Raw genomic sequence first — 13,876 nt, 5'->3', positions numbered from 1 at the left:
ATGGTTCTCAAACAGTGGTGCCCAGACCAACAGCATCAACATCACTGGGAACTTGTTAGAAATGCGCATTCTCAGGCCCTGCAGAATCAGGAGATCTGTGGGTGGGCCCAGGAATCTGAGTTTTGTTTTCTTTTTGTTTGCTTGTTTGTTTGTTGAGACGGAGTCTCACTCTGTCACCAGGCTGGAGTTCAGTGGTGCGATCTCAGCTCACTGCAACCTCTGTCTCCCGGGTTCAAGAGATTCTCCTGCCTCAGCCTCCTGAGTAGCTGGGACTACAGGCACACACCACCACACTCAGCTAATTTTTGTATTTTTAGTAGAGATGGGTTTCACCAAGTTGGCCAGAATGGTCTCGATCTCTTGACCTTGTGATCCACCCACCTCGGCTTCTCAAAGTAGTGGGATTACAGGCATGAGCCACCACGCCCGGCAGAATCTGGGTTTTAATAAACTGTCTAGCCCTCCAGCTAGCGGTGTCCTATCAAATGCTTAGCAACTGGCCCTCCAGGGACAGGGAGAAGCCCTGATGGGTGGTGTTTTCCAATTCCTGGGGTGCCAATCCCATCATGGCTGATTTCAAACTACCGATCTGGCATCACTAAACATGCATCACTAAATGAAGAGTTGGAAAGAGGTGCACAAAACTGTCTCTTGCAGCAGTGTGAATGGCCTCCAGGTGATCATGATGCACACCTGTGCCCCAGAACCACTGCTGAAAGCCAATTGCACAAATGTATCTGGGAGGCAGGAAGACATATGGGTCTAAAGCTCAAGAGAGAGAACTGGGAGCCAGAAAAGGCTGTGGAAATGTCAGTGTATATACAACTACCTACCAGAAAAACACGGAGAGTGCAAAAATGAATACAACTCAGTCCCTGCCCCCAAGAAGCAGGCAGTCACATGGGGAGAAAGACAGGCAAACAGGCACAGCAGAGGGAATGGGGGCTGTTCCCTGGAAGAATGGTGGGGGCACAAGGGAGGGGTGATCCCCTCAACCTGGGGAGGTCAGAGAAGTTTCTTGGAAGAAATGGCAGGAGCTGGGTCTTTAAACACAGGAAAGAGAGGGGATTAGGCAGGTCGGGAAGTGGGAGCCCAGCATCCCAGGTGAATGAAAGGCAGAGTGGAGGGAAGAACAAGGTGTCTTCAGGGGCTTGTGGGGGAGTGTGCTGATCCATGGGGAACGAGGCTCAGTGGTGTGAGGTCCAAGAAGCCAGGAGAGAAGTGCCCTGGGCTCGGAGCTGATGAATCTGAACTTTATTTTAGAACATAATGAGGAAACATTCAAAAATGTGGAGCAGTGCAGGGTTATAATCATGTTGGAAGACTGTGAAGGTTCTAATGCCCTCTCCTGGATCATTGCATCCTATTGCCACTGTCATTTCCTGTGCAATCTCCCAACACCAATTCCCCTCCCCAGAACTCTCTCACCTCGGCTCCCCTCTGGGCTACTTCTTATCCTGCGAGGCGCAGCCAAGGGTCACCTCCTCCAAGGGGCCCTCCCTGGCTGTGACGTGACTTGAAATAGGCTTCCTCGGTCCTGTCTGTCACAGCAGTCCGTCCACCTCCTTGCTATAGATAGCAGTAGCCACCAGCGATAATGATCTTAATTGTTTCTGTGGGGAAGGTAAAAAGTCATTATGTTTCAGTTCCCATAACTGAACTGTAACTAAATTCAACTTTGTCCTCCAGGTCCTCTTCTGACTCTCTCCCAGGCCAGGATATTGGGTTCAATTTCATAGATGTGTTTTCAGCTCAATTTAAATATTATCTCATTCACTGTTCCATTCAGAGTGTGGTTGCTTTAAGAAAAATAGTTATTCAGAGTTTTCTTCCCCATTCTCCTGTTCTTATCTTTCTTTTCAACTGGCATCTGGACACAAGGGTAAAGTGCGTACATCTGCGTGATCGGGAGCGGGACTGGAGGGGAAGAAGGGGCCAGAGGGGAGTTTCTCAACGCCACCCTTCAGTCTTTGCTGGTCCCATCTGCAGCAAGGTGGGTCTGGCTGCCCCAGGAAGCTGACTGCTGCTGCTGGTGACAGCAGAGCGCTTTGCCACCGCCTTTAGCAAAGAGACCTTTGTCCAGACTCCTGGCCTCTTCCTTCTCCCTGAAGTGCTATTTCCTCCGCCTGTCTGGAAGGATCCCCCTTTATAGCATATCTTCCTTTTGCAATGAACTTCTTGGCTCTGGGCAGTTTCTCTCTCTCCTTCTCTAGGCTGTCAGATTCATGGTTCAGCCTTAATGATGGAATACTGCAGAAGAAAAGAGAGTGGGGAGAGGCAAATTATTGAAAAGGAAGACACATCAGAAAAATTTCTTTTTTTTTTTTTTTGAGACAATGTCTCCATCTGTTGCCCAGGCTGAAGTGCAGTGGCACGATCTCGACTCACTGCTACCTCCGCCTCCCAGGTTCAAGTGATTCTCCTGCCTCAGCTTCCCGAGTAGCTGGGATTACAGGCACATGCCACCATGCTTGGCTAATTTTTGTATTTTTAGTAGAGATGGGGTTTCACCATGTTGGCCAGGCTGGTCTTAAACTCCTGACCTCAGGTGATCCTCTCGCCTTGACCTCCCGAAGTGCTGGGATTACAGGTGTGAGCCACTGCGCCTGGCCCATCAGAAATACTTCAAAACCGTTTTCTTGGCTGCATTTATCTGCTAATTGGCTGTCTCCATCCCTAGAACAGAAACTTCCTGAGGACTGGGGCCTGTCTTTCTTATTCACAATCCCATCTTCCTCACCTAGTAGAGTGCCTGGTGCTACGTAAGTGTAGCTAAATAAATAAATGAAGATGTGAAGTGGTTAAATTTGTCTTTGAGAGTGGCTGATTGATCTTTTTTTTTTTTTTCTTAAGATGGGGTTTCACCATGATGGCCAGGCTGGTCTTGAACTCCTGACCTCAGGTGATCCACCCACCTCGGCCTCCCAAAGTGCTAGGATTTTTTTGGAGATGTGGAAACATGAGGATGGACTAAAGTTGTAAACTGAGGTGGGTAACGACAATGGGATGGAGCTTTATTAAGAACTGAGGTATAGAGAGAAAAAAAATAGACACAATCATCATCAAAATTAAAAACTTTCATGCATCAAAGGACACTACCAGCAGAGTAAAAAGACAACCCACAAAATGGGAGAAAACATTTGCAAATCACATATCTAATAAGAAATTGATACCCAGAATATATAATGAACTCCTGAAACTCAACAACAAAAAACCAGACCAATTAAAAAATCGTCAAAGAACACAAATAGACATTTCTCTAAGAAAACATACAAATGGCCCGTAAGCACATGAAAATATTGCTCAATATCAACTTACCACCAGAGGAATGCTAATCAAAACCACAATGAGATACAACTTCATACCCATTAGGATGGCTTTTATAAAAATAACAGGCCAAGCAAGGGGGCTCATGCCTGTAATCCCAGCACTTTGGGAGTCTGAGGCGGGCAGATCACCTGACGTCAGGAGTTTGAGACCAGCCTGGCCAACATGGCAAAACCTTGTCTCTACTAAAAAGACAAAAATTAGCCAGGTGTGGTGGCAGTTGCCTGAAATCCCAGCTACTCAGGAGGCTGAGGCACGAGAACTGATTGAACCCAGGAGGCAGAGGTTGTAGTGAGCCAAGATCGCACCACTGCACTCCAGCCTGGGTGACAGAGCAAGACTCCATCTCAAAACTAAATAAATAAACAAAATAAAAACAACAGAATCCCAACAGAAAACAATAGGTGTTGGGTGAGGAGATGGAGAAATGGGGACCCCTGTACATGGCTGGAGGAATGGCGCAGTCATTATGGAAAACGGTTCAGCAAGTCCTCAAAAAATTAAACATAGAATTACCATCCGATACAGCAATTCCACTCCTAGAATTGTGTTTCCAGAAGAATCAAAAGCAGGGGCTTGAATAGCTATTTGTACACCATGCACATGGCACCATTATTCACCATAGCCAAAAAGTGAAACATCCTGAGTGTCCAGATGCAGTATATTCATACAACAAAATATGACTTAACCTTGAAAAGGAACGAGATTCTGAGACATGCTACAACCTGGATGAATCTTGAAGATCTTATGCTGAGTAAAATAAGCCAGACACTAAAGAACAGAAATATCTGATTTTTGTGATTCTTCTCATACGAGGTACCTAGGATATTCGAAATAGAGACAGAAGATAGAATAGAGATGACCAGGGGATGGGGAAAGAGAGAAATGGGGAGTTATTGTTTAATTGGTGCTTAGCTTCAGTATGGGATGACGAAAAGGTTCTCAAGACGGATGGTGGGGTTGGTTGCTCAATAGTGTAAATGCACTTAATGCTACTGAGCTGTACACTGATAAATGGTCAAGAGAGTATATTTTATGTTATCTATATGTTACCACTATCAAAGAAAGACAGAGAAAGAGGGAAAAAAAACGATCTCAGCTCACTGCAGCCTCCACCCCATGGGTTCAAGCAATTCTCCTGCCTCAGCTTCCCGAGCAGCTGGGATTACAGGTGCCAGCCACCACACCCGGCTAATTTTTGTTTTGTTTTTTTTTTTGAGATGGAGTTTCGCTCTTGTTACCCAGGCTGGAGTGCAATGGCGCGATCTCGGCTCACGGCAACCTCCGCCTCCCAGGTTCAGGCAATTCTCCTGCCTCAGCCTCCTGAGTAGCTGGGATTACAGGCACGCGCCACCATGCCCAGCTAATTTTTTGTATTTTTAGTAGAGACGGGGTTTCACCATGTTTACCAGGATGGTCTCGATCTCTTGACCTCGTGATTCACCCGCCTCGGCCTCCCAAAGTGCTGGGATTACAGGCTTGAGCCACCGCGCCCGGCCAATTTTTGTATTTTTAATAGAGACAGGGTTTCACCATGTTGGCCAGGCTGATCTCAAACTCCTGACCTCAGGCGATCCACCTACTTCAGCCTCCCAAAGTGCTGGGATTGCATGCGCGACCCACCGCGCCTGGCCCTGAGGGAACTTTTGACCCACTGGCTTGAGTGACTGGGCAGGAGATGGACTCGTTCACCGAGAAAATAATTTCAAAGGAAGATTCAGGTTTGGGGGTGAACTATGAGGACCTCCGTTCTGGATGGCTGAATTTGAAGTCCTGAGGGACCCCAATGCAGTGAAATCTGGGAGGCAGCTGATGTCACTCTGAACCTCTGAGGAGACATAGCTTGAAGAGTCATCCACATCTGGAAGACATTTGAAGCCGCAGGACTGAGAAGATAGTGGAAGAAGAGTGAATAGAGTGAGAAGAAGCATGGCCAAGGATGGAAATCTAGAAAACACCAGTATCTTCTCCCCCAGTCCTCTCCCTGTATCTGCCTGGGAAATGTTTCCCCATTCACCAATCCTCACAGCCTCAGCTTTTGTGTCACCTTCTCTAGGAAGCCCTTTTTGACCTCGCCAAGCAGAGTGGAGCATTCTCTCCTGTGGGTTCCCACAGTGCCTTGTTTTCACCCAGGCTGTAGCACCCATCATGTGGCTACAACAATGTGCTTGTGCATTTCTATTCCTCTTCCTCAGCTCCCTGTACCTCCAAGGCCAGGGTTGGCTTCTAGACATCATTGAGTCCACAGCCTGGCACAGTGTTCAGTAAAGGTTTGTGGGGTGAATGAATAACTGATGGAGCATTTTTCCCTGAGGCTTGTGATGTCATCTATATTTCACGTCCTTTTGGAAGGAGACTCTCCTGCCTGGGAGTATGCTGCTTCTGGAAGAAGCCGTCTAGCCAGCCAAGTGAGAGTGACCTGCTTAAGAAATAAGACCCAATCTCCATGGCCTGGCTTTCAAAGTCGCCTGTGGGAAATATCCATTCTTTTCTCCACTGCCTATTAAGATCCTAGCTTTCCTGATCACCTCCTCTCTTGAAAAGAATTGCTCCAACTCTCTCAGTTCCTCTTCTGATCTCTTTTGTGACATTTTAATCATATTCTGCCTTCTCGGTATTTATATCCTATGTCATCTCCTCAACTGGACTTCAAGCTTCTATGGCCATTTTAATTGCCATAGTACCTTGAGCATAGTAGATATAGATTCTCAATAATAGTCACTGAATGATGAAAGAATCTATTTTATGAAATTCACAAAGTGCCTGATCTTTTAGATAACGTGACAGTGGGAAATTTACTGAAAACTCTGATAAGGGGATCTTTGTATCAGTTAGCTTTCACTGTGTAACAAACTACCCCAAAACTCAGTGACTTAAAACCACAGTTTTTTATTATTATGTCTTGCCTTTCTTTGGGTTGACAGGGGTTCTGCTACTTTTACCGGGGTTACTTCTGCATCGTGAGGTTGCTTGGAGGTTCTTCTCCAGGCTGGGCTTGGCTAGGACACCTGGTTGGGACAACTCTGCTCTGCATATCTCTCATTCTCTTCCTATGATCAGTGAAGTAGCCCTCAATATTCTTTTTTAATTAATTATTATTTTTTTTAGAAACAGGTATTGCTGTGTTGCCCAGACTCCTGACTCAAGCGATCCTCCTGCCTTGGCCTCCTGAGTCGCTAGAATATTCTTCTTACGGCAATGGCAGGAGTGCTAGAGAACAGGCCGAATCACGTGAGCTTCTTTTAAAGATCCTGCTTGTCTCACATGTCTGCTGATATCCCACTTCTGGGGAGCAGGGAATTCCAACCAGCCCAGGGTGCAAAGTCACCTGACAACAGACAAGGCTACAGGGAGGAGAAAAGAACTGGGCCCATTCACACAACCGACCACAGCCTTCTTGCAAGTTTTGCCTTCAGTGGGGCGAATAAAGAGAACGTTTGCTTTGTGCTCTCCATTCACTCCTCAACTCTTGAAGGATTTGTCACTTTGGGGTGAATTTCGTGCCACATTGACTGAACTTTTGGAATGTCACTTCCTCAGTGAACTTAGCGCCTTGCACATTCCTCTGTTATAACATATTCTCCATGGCTCTATAGCTGGTTATTTGTGTGTCTGTCTTCTCTATTCCACTGGGAGCTCCCGTTTCAGTCCTAATCGGATATCAACAAACATTTCTTGAATGCTGTATGAACGATGGCACATTCCTGGCCTCTGTGACCTCTCTTCTCTGACATCTTCTACACGTTCTTTTGACCCTTCATCTCAGTTTCTGGGTATTGCTAGTTAATCTGTTATGTTTACAATTCATCGTTTGCGAAGTCACCTGGCTGTGGTTCCTGTTCGTTCAAGAATTGTAGAGTGAATGGAGAGCACAAAGCAAATATTCCCTTTTTCTGGCCCACTGAAGGCAAGACTTGGAAGAAGGCTGTGGTAGGTTGTGTGTAGAGTTCCAGTTCTTTTCTCCTACTGACCTATCAGACTCTAGTCATTCTCAGAAGACTACATGGAGTACACACACGTGGATATGTTCTTTTCCCACTCTGTGTTCCGAAGGCAGTTTTGGGAAATCCTACAGTAATGCCATCATGTTTGTTTGAATACTCTTGAGGGTGACTAATCTTTGCCTTGTTAAGGTGGATGGAATTTTTGGAAACAGCTAACAGTCATTTGGATCCAAAGCTGGTGACTAAGGTGGGTGATCAAGCTCGGTCACTCTGGGGACAAAAATGAAATGTGGTCAGGAAGAAATCAGCCTGAGATTCTCTCATAGCTTTAAAGCTGTCCCCAAGGACAGCCTGCAGGAGCCCCTGATGGAAGGAAAGATGATGTTTCGTGAGCACGTCTACCCCCTCCCAAGGTGACTGTTTTGCAAGGGCTCATGCGCCATTGGATGAGAACATTCTGATCTCATTTACTTTAGCTGTGGTTCTTATTCTTTTGAATCCTTTGATAATCTGATGAAAGCACTGACCCTCTTTCCAGAAAAATGCTCATGAGCTCATATTTTGCATATAATTTGAGGGAGCCCATGGACCCCGTGAAGCCAATCCAAGCATCCAAGGTAAGAATTTCTGTTTGGAATGAGCACACAAACTAGATTTAAGGCACTTGAGAACAACAAGAACAACAAGTTTCTTAGTTTCTGCCCACACACCCCCACAATGAGCCCAGCCCGGGGCTATGACCTAACTGATTCTCCAGAAATAGCACGTGAGCTACGTGTATGATCTTCTCTCTGAGATTATTACTTTGTGGGTGAGATCCCTGTGGCCAGCTCCTCCTCAGGGGCCCCTCTCAGCTCGGCAGTGCAGCCTGCATGCAGCGTGGCTTCTCAGAATCGCTGCATTTCAACCTCAACAAGGTTCTTGCTTGGGAAGAAGCCGGAAAGAGCCTTTCAGTTTCAATTCAACTCAGGGGGTCAGGCCAGGAACAAGCTTTCCTTTTGGCAGCTTCAGAGTCCTTGGTGCCTCTCCCTTCAGGCACCCTGTGCCCCTCTCCGCCCACCTGTCTGCTCTGAAAGCAGCCACAGGAGGGACCCATTTGATCTAAAGGACCAGGAGTCTGGCTGTGATGGTGTCCCCTGTCTTAATCTCCCTAACACCCACACAGGCTCCCTGACCAAGGTGGTGAGTGCTGACTGTGGAGGGGGAAAGGCATGGGGGTGCAGGGCTCAGGTGGCCACCAGCTGAGGCAGGTTCTACCCCAGCCCCCTGCTTCTATCCAGGCATAAGACCAGGACACCGTTGGGGCCCTGAGTGCTCAGGCCTTTTTCAAGGTGTACTGCAACCCCTCTTCACTTTCTCTTTTCTGTTTTTTTGCTTGTTTGTTTATGGCAAAAGCAATCCAAGTTCAAAAGGGATAATGAGAAAATTCTGACAGGCAAAGGGTACTGGTAACTACCACTTCTCAAAAACAAACTCCAGCACTATGATCCGGTATGTCCTGCCTGGTACCTACACAGGCCATCTTCCTCAGGAGGTCATGGAGCAACAGGGGAGGCTGGCAGGGATAAGGGAGTGAGTTTGTGTGGATGGGGTATCTGGGCAGTTTGTGTAAAAACCAGGGCCAGGGCGATCTCTCCAGGGTTCCGAGCCACAGGTGCCCAGAGGGAGAAACGAGAGATGTAGGGAGGGTGGGGAGGGGAAGTGAGTGCACACTGAGCAACCCACCCACCACTGCGTTGACAGGGGCTGTCCTCTTCATTCAACACCACCATACTGTGACTGGTATTATTGCTGCTTTACAGCCAAGGAAACTGAGATCCCAAGGAATGAAATGACATCCCCCAGGTCACGTAGCCAGAGTGATGGAGTCCAGAGCTGAAGCCAGGACTCTTGCTCCAGAAGCTGGCACTTTAACAAAACCCCTGGGGCCTCTTAGGGCAAGGGTCTGCTCTCGTCTTGGAGAATGCAAGCCCTACCCCGCCCCACCTCCCGCCCAGCTCTACATGCCCCACCTGCATCCACACATATTGAAGTGTTTCCGGGACAACCCCAAGGTTAGAGCCGTCACGCTTGCCATCAGTCCCTAGCCCTTAGGAGGGCTGGGAGGAGGGGTAGGCATGAAGGAACATCCTCAGCGGAGGCTGCAGTGAGGACTCCACACCCCGGTCTCCCTCAGTGGCTCTGGAGAATGGGCCAACAGAGACTCTGATGATCTTCCCTGGAAATGGGGCCCCTTGCTGCCCTTGTGTGCTGAGCAGACAGTTCTGAAAACAGACACACCCCCTCCATTCCCACCTCCTTTTCTTAGGACACCTTTTCCCAGACTCAGCCTTGAGGCCCAGGGAGAGGCCTGCTTGGTTGCCAGGGCAACGGCTCCATTGTTCCCATGGCGAGAGTTTAGCGCCAGGCCCCTCCATTCTTGGACCTGGCTCTCCTTACCATTCGTGAGCCTGGGGAGCCGTCAGGGGCCCATTCTACTCCTCAGGGCCTCTTTGTCATCTGAGGATGCAGAGGACGGGGGTGGGAGGACCAGCTAACTGGTCACCATGCCAACATCTCATGGCCACATCCCTGAAGAGGGGGGGTACCCGCAGCAACGGGACGTTCAGCAGTCCAGGGAGCAGCTGGTCTGTTCCATGGCTCACCTGCTCAAGGGCCCCTGCTCGGGTCCAGCCACCACCTCAGGGTCCACTGAAGGAGAGAATTTTTCTAGCTTTCCCTTCTTTCACCAGTTTGCTCCGATTTTGCCTGGTTAAACAAAGCTCAAGGCTTAGGATTTCTCATACCTAGCCTGGATTTCCTGGCCATGGGAGAGGAGCCAGGCTGTGCCCCACCTGATCGGGACCATTGTCATTCATTCCTTCATTCATTCACTCACTCTGATTCTCTCATTCATGCAACAGCATTCACTGAAGTGACTCAGGACCATCCTACAAGCTAATATTATAAAACCACTTTACACACGAGGACACTCTTACTCAAGAAGGTAAATGGTCCAAGGCACCCCAGATATTGAGTGTCAGAGGCAGGATCTAACCTCAGGTCTCCCACCACTGACATGATCTTGACTATCGCTTTGCACAATAACTAGATTGTTGACTGGAAATAAAGCCATTAAGGGCAGGGCATCTTGCACATAGTAGCTGTTTAGTAAGCACTGCAGTGAATGAATAAACGTATTCAGGGTAGCTATGCAGTGTATCGGGGCAAAAACCTGGAAGACACCCGTTCATTCATTCGTTACACTCAGTAAATAATTGCTGAGGATTCTCTGTGCCAGGCACCATGCCGGAAGCTAGAGACATAAAAAAACAAGGCAGCAGCCAGGCGCGGTGGCTCACACCTGTAATCCCAGCACTTTGGGAGGTCGAGGTGGGTGGATCACGAGGTCAAGAGATCGAGACCATCCTGGTCAACATGGTGAAACCCTGCCTCTACAAAAAATACAAAAATTAGCTGGCCGTGGTGGCTGGCACCTGTAATCCCAGCTACTCGGGAGGCTGAGGCAGGAGAATTGCTTGAACCCAGGAGGCGGAGGTTGCAGTGAGTCGAGATCATGCCATTGCACTCCAGCCTGGGTACCAAGAGTGAAACTTCATCTCAAAAAAAAAAAAAAAAAACTGATCCCAGCTACTCGGGAGGTTGAGGGGGAAGAATCGCTTGAACCCAGGAGGTGGAGGTTACAGTGAGCCGAGATTGCACCACTGCACTCCAGCCTGGGAACAGAGCAAGACTCCGTCTCAAAAAAAAATAATAATAATAAGGCAGCTATCTGGTTCCACGTCTGGTGAGAGAGATAGACAAGTAAATTGCCCATTGCAGTGCAGTGGGGTAACAGCAACAACGAGGGAAGTCCAGGCACTGGGGAAGCCATCCCTCAATATGTGGTCCATGGCTGACTCAAAGTCAGAAGACTCTCAGGCTGACCCCAATGGCATTTCTCATATTCTGAAGCACTGAGTCACAGACCAGCTGAGCTGAAACAGACCAGACCATTTTCCTAGTTCAGTTTTCACCTGCCCTGGTCATTTCATGGACCACTATCCCCATTTTTGCCATATACACATCCCACCCACTGTTATGTAACTCATTTTCCTTTACACTGACTCACTGATTAAACTCTAAAAAAAATGTGTGTAAGATGGAAACTTTATGGAAGACCAACTTCATGCATAAAATACACTCACTTCACACATAAAATACACTCACAAAACAATGTTATTAAATTCTAGGGTGATAGCATTCCTGTGATAGACCCTGATTCTAAGATCCACTCTCTTTATTTAAAAAAGAAATGAGCTAAGCACAGTAGCTCACATTTGTAGTCCTAGCACTTTGGGAGGTGAAGGTAGGCCAATTGCTTGAGCCCACAAGTTTGAGATCAACCAGGGCAACATGGTAAAACCTGTCTCTACAAAAACTTAGCTGTGCGTGGTGGTGCATGCCTGTGGTCCCAGTTACTTGGGAGGCTGAGGCGGGAGGATAGCTTGAGCCCAAGAGGTTGAGGCTGCAGTGAGCCAAGACTGCACCACTGCACTCCAGCCTGGATGACGTGTGAGACCCTGTCCCAAAAATAAAGATAAAAAATAAGTAAGCAGATGTTAGTGAGGTATTAGAAACGTGCGGGCACCAAGTTGATCATTTCTCTTTGATTTGAAAGGTCTAAAAGAGAATTTAAAAGGAAAGAACTATTTTTAGTGGGTGATTTAATGTTATTTAGGGACTGGCACAGGGTGAATCACCCAACGTCATCTCAGGATCTGCTCGGTCTACGCCCACTCTTTGAGAAACAGGGGTGAGCCCTGACCCCTCCCTGGACAGGTTACTGTGTTCCATGGGGGAGCTGGGGGGACTAAAGGACAGGTCAGGGCCCCAGGATGATCTCTGTGCAGTCCCTTACGTAGTTTTCTGTTCCTCCCTCTGATCCTTTTCCTTAATAATAATAATGTGCCGTGGGATCCACCATCACGATCTCTCCGCCCCAGCTGCCAGCTCCCCATCAGCACTGTTAGGTCTCTTCCCACCCACACGCCTTCACATAGTGGTCTCCCCCTCAAGAGGGAAACCCCAAGGGCAGAGATTCCCCAGCCTCGCCTTTGTGCAATGCTCAGCAGGGCCTCAGCCGCTGCAGTGACTCACTGGCCTTCTGGATTCTGTGGCTGGTTGGCTTTTGACATTTTCCCTTCTAAGCACATTTCAAGAGGAAAAACAAGCAGAGCAGCTTATGCATAGAGGAAGCAACATTTGAATCTCCAAATCCTGTCCCCTCCTGGCCGCTCCCAATGCACATGCCTGTTGCTAGTGCCTGAGAGTCCACCATTAGTGCTTCATTTCTTTGCATCGAAGTAGTACTCCAGTTAAAATGTGATCTAAGAAAAAATTTGCTTATCGTGCATTTGGATTCCCTTTATATGAAATGTCCAAAATAGAGAGACAGAAAGTAGATTTGTGGTTTCCTAGGATTAGGGCGGATGGCTGAACGATACAGGAGGATTGTTGGGGTGGGTTTTTTTGAGGTGATGATAATATTTTATAATCAATTGTAGTGATGGTTGCACAATTATGTTAATACACTAAAAACCATTGAGCTGTACAGTTGGAATGGGTGAATTGTATGGTATGTGCATTATGTCTTGATAAAGATTTTAGGGAAGAAAGGGGAGGGAAACAGAGGGAAGGGGAGGGAAGGTAGGAGAGAGGCCTTCATCAGCCCTATGATGGAAGACACCACTTCTGGTACTGCTCCTACCTGTCCCCTCATCACTTTCAGACCCGCCCCTCTTATTGTCACTCCATCAGCCCATCTTTTAGTCCTTCCACTGATCCCTTTCTTTAACAACCATCCAAGCTGACATTCACTGAGTGCTGACTGGATGGTTGGCACTGAGCTGTTTTTCATCTAATTCCTCATTGAGTTCATTTGCTAACAAAGCTCACTAATCAGAGGTCACCCTTTGCCCCAGAGCAGAAGGTTAGGGGGATTGAAGTACTTACAGCTACTTCCAGGCCCCTCCACCAGCATGTCCTCCTCATAAAACCAGCTCATCCTCTGATGTCCCACCCACCCACCCTCATTCCTCTGTGTTATCTGCCAGCCCACAGGATTCCTTCCAACCCCCAACCTTCCTTTAGACTGTGCACACCCAGATTGCTCATGAGGTCCATCCTCACACTTTGCCCTGTTCTCACCTTTTCACATCTAGGCTGATAACTTATTAGCTTACAGTTCTCAGATCACCTCAGCACTTCAGCCAGCCAGAGGTGAGGCCACACCTGAACCTCGTCATCCTTCAGAGCTGCTCTGACCCTGAGATCTCAGGTTCCTGACATCCCTCTCCTATGTAATGACCCAGCTTTCATTTTCCCCATCCATCCACTCATTGGAGCTCATTCTCTGATTTCATGATATTTTTCCATCCAGCCCCCAGATCATTCCCCAGCATCACTACTGCATTTGAACTCTTCTTCCTGTTTGAAGTTAGGGCCCCTCCAAGCACTTGCTCCTTCTGTCCCATTACTCATCATCTTCTTTGCATCTCCTGGCTCTTCCTTTCCACTAGGCTGCTTTCTTAGTCTACAGAGATCTCTATTCTAAAAGTATGTAT

This window comes from Aotus nancymaae, unplaced genomic scaffold, assembly GCF_030222135.1.
Source record: "Aotus nancymaae isolate 86718 unplaced genomic scaffold, 86718_ANA_hifiasm-v0.15.2.pri h1tg000059l, whole genome shotgun sequence".
Lineage (NCBI taxonomy): Eukaryota > Metazoa > Chordata > Mammalia > Primates > Aotidae > Aotus > Aotus nancymaae.
The sequence above is the reverse complement of the archived record's forward strand: the minus strand, read 5'-3'. Positions refer to the sequence as shown.